The following is a 3498-nucleotide window of genomic DNA, read 5'->3' as shown; positions in this document are numbered from 1 at the left end:
TGGACTCTGGCTATGTCTGGGGCTGCTGAGCCCACTGTTGGAAACGGAAGAATATGGGGAAAGTGCAGTGACTGAAGGGTATGGGGGAGGTTTTTGAGACGAAAGGTTACAATCCTCACCCCATCCTTGATTTCCTTTTCCATCTTTCTCCTTTTGTTTAGGTGAGGGTAGGTTGGGGTTGAAAAGAGACAGGCCCTCTCAACTCTTCTTGGGTTAGGAGTCATAATGCAGGATATGTGGTCAATGTCCACAGGGAGTGGGGCCTTCACACACCCAAGGAATTGGGCAATCCTGCCAGGTGCCCAGCAAGAACGCTTCTCAGCCACTGCAGGAGGGTGGGGCTGGCTGTTGGTACAGCCCTGAGTACTGGTAAGTCTCTAGGGTGGAGGCCAGTCAGGCAGGCATGGGGCAAAGTACCCAGACTAATTTAGGGCCTCAGGCAGGGGTTGCTATGGTGAGGAAACACTGGCAGGCAGTTGGTAATGACTAGAAGGAAGAAGCCTTGTTGGTTGATCTCTATGAATTTGTGAACTGCATGCTGGGGAGAGCCTGGCAGCAAGCTTCCCTTCTGGTTGGGTGGCCTTGGCAAAGATAATCAATTTTGGGGTCAGGTTGTCTCGAGCTCCTAGCTCTCACCAAGCATGAATGTTTCACCCACATTTCCAACCCTGGATGTCTCACCTTTACTCAGTGGACTTCCCATGAAACCTTGTGTCGGGGGAGAACTTGTGAGATCCTAAGCCAGCCTCCCATGTCAGGTTCCACCCCAATCAGCCAGCCCAGGGGCCTGGCCTCCTTCATTATCCCTCCCCACTTTTTCCTTCCAGGCATCTATTTCCTTAGGAGGGGAAAACCTCAACATTGTGCCTGATGGTGACAGATTATGCAGATATGATAACCAGTGAGCTTTCATCTTTTCTCCCACATTCCCCTGCCCTACTGTGGCTCCCTCTGCCAAGAGGCACCTGCTGCGTGCCAAGCCCCTGCCAGGGTCTTACAGGAGAAGTCTGACACACCAGCAAGAGATGGTATTTGTTTGCTGACTGCACTCCCTGGGCTGTGGAGAAGATAAGATAGGCTGCAACCTATGTACAAATTCCCACTCAGGAAGGCTTTATGGAATGCCACAGAGAAAACATTGAATTCATGGATATTTATACTCAAAAGGCAAACTATTTGCACACTTCCTTGATTTAACTATAGCTACAAATTATTGGCTGATGCATTGTGGAGGAGATACGAGACAAATTCACACAGACTGCCAAGACCTGTGGAGGAAAAGGGACCGCATGGCCAAAGCTCTCAAAGGGAGAGCTTCCCGACCCTTGCCTTGACAAGCTTTTATTGCTTTTCTGGGCATATTACATGATGGTCCTCATTTACTATGCAGTGGTTTGCTTTAGGTGGTTACCTTTTACAGAAAACAAAGGAGATAATCACATCACAGAAGAAGGATATTTGCAAATGCAAAGGGAAAAGTGGTTGAACTGGTTACACTCATCCTTGGAAGGTTTAGCATAGATTTTAGGAAGCTACGTTAAAGATAAACAGTAAACATTTGCTGCCTCAATTCAGGGTGAAGGAGTTTTAGCAAAAAGCAAGTCTTAAAGTAGCCTAGGTACAATGTAGGTCTGATTCCCCATGGGAAAACCTATCCGTGGGCGTGGGTCCTGTCTGGTCCCATGCCACGCAGAATGGTCTCCTATAATGGGCCACATACCTCACAAGTTCCTGAGACACAGAATGTTACAGAGCAAAGAGAGAAACATTGCCTTCTCCCAGTAGATTCCCACAATAATCCATGAGGTGGATATTACTGTATTTTCCCATTATGTTTCCAAGTGAGCACACTGGGTCTTGGGGTGAGAAACTTGCCCAAGGACACTTAAATAGTAAGTGGAGGGACAGGGTTTGAGCCTGGGTCAACTCAGCCATGAGCCTGGCTAAATCTGTGCTGTTCCAGTGAAACAAGAGGGGCTGCAGGGAGATGAAGAGGAAAACAGGTGTTGAATGAATGAATATCATGCTACTTTCATGTGCCTGAATTCCCTGGGCTGGTGACACAGCTCTGGCAGCCCAGGGTCTCATCAACCCTCCTGTTACTGGCTCTGACCATCAGTTCCCAGTGCTTCCTCATTGTTCATATCCAAAAGATAAAACCCATAAAAACTCGGTGCTCCCTATAGCCAGAGAATAGAGGTTGGGAAGGGAATAGAGAGCACAGTGTTGCTTTGGGCAAGTGGAAGGTACATTGGGGATTTGGGAGAAAATGGGAGGAAGGCAGAAGGAAGAGAGAGGAACCAACTTTGGTTTACTTAACCCTTGTATTCCTTGAAGTGGAAAATCATTGTGGAGGTAGAAAGAAAGTGCCCTTTGTGGCCAATGGAAAGGAGAGCTGGAGGGGGAGGAGGGAAAAGAGGAGGAGTAAGTGGTGATGGGAAGGCTTCAGATACTCTACCTAGTTTGGCTTACCTGTGTAGGGGAAAAGCATAGATCTGTTTTGTTTCTTCCTGCATGTGTGTGTGTCCAGGTATGCGAGAATTCACAAGACTAGGGCTCAGGTGGAGGAGATGAATGTATGACAGTATAGAGGTTGTCTATGAGCATGTGTTTATCTAGCACTGAGGATTACGGATGCAGAGAGGTGTATGTCCTATGAGTGCAAGTGGGCATGTAGGCATCTGTGAGCTTGCACATGACTCTGTGGAGAACAATATGTTCCAATCTTACCTCTACAGCTGAGAGAGGCCTTTGAGAACTTGGCAAACAAGCCAAGGAACAGTGGAACAAGGAAAGGGCTGGCTCCAGGGAGGCAACAATCAAGGGCCTGTGCTAAAGGGTAAATTAGTAATTGTGTCTTCACAAAGGAATAAGTTTTAGTCTCAATGGCTATGAGGGTAGATGAAAAGAAAATGCGCTAGAAGTTGCATTTAGAGAAATTTAAATTAGATAAAGAAAAATGATCCTTTTGACTGAAGGTTATTTGCCTCTGGAATCTTAAGGATCAAGAGGAAGGTCTTTAATAATAGGACAAACGTCATCTTTATAAGGTGGAAAATGAGAAATTCTGCCTAGGAGAGCTCATATACACCCATTTATTCATTCATGCATTCATTCATTCAGCAGTTACTGAGATTCAACTCTGTCAGGCCTTATGGGGAGTATGAAGATTAATATGTGATCTCTGCTCAAAGAGTGCATGAAACACAGCAGTCATGTTAACTTTGTAAGCCAGTGATATGCCCCTCTGGTGAAATGCAAATGGAGCTCTTTTCAAAGGATCAGCTGCTAACCTCCCAGTCCTCTTCATTTCTAGAGTGGAGGCAGGTGGTGATGTCATGGCAATCTGGGCCTTCTTATCTATGGGACCCTTTCTCCTGATCTGCCCAGGGCAGTGAGTGAGGCTGCAGGTTAGGGGAGCTCCTCCAGAAAAAGGATCAATCACCGGCTCTGTGGTTAAAGATTTTCAGTGGGGGTCTCCCTTTCCTGCCTGCATTG

Source organism: Phyllostomus discolor, chromosome 14, assembly GCF_004126475.2.
Source record: "Phyllostomus discolor isolate MPI-MPIP mPhyDis1 chromosome 14, mPhyDis1.pri.v3, whole genome shotgun sequence".
Taxonomy (NCBI): Eukaryota; Metazoa; Chordata; class Mammalia; order Chiroptera; family Phyllostomidae; genus Phyllostomus; species Phyllostomus discolor.
The sequence above is the reverse complement of the archived record's forward strand: the minus strand, read 5'-3'. Positions refer to the sequence as shown.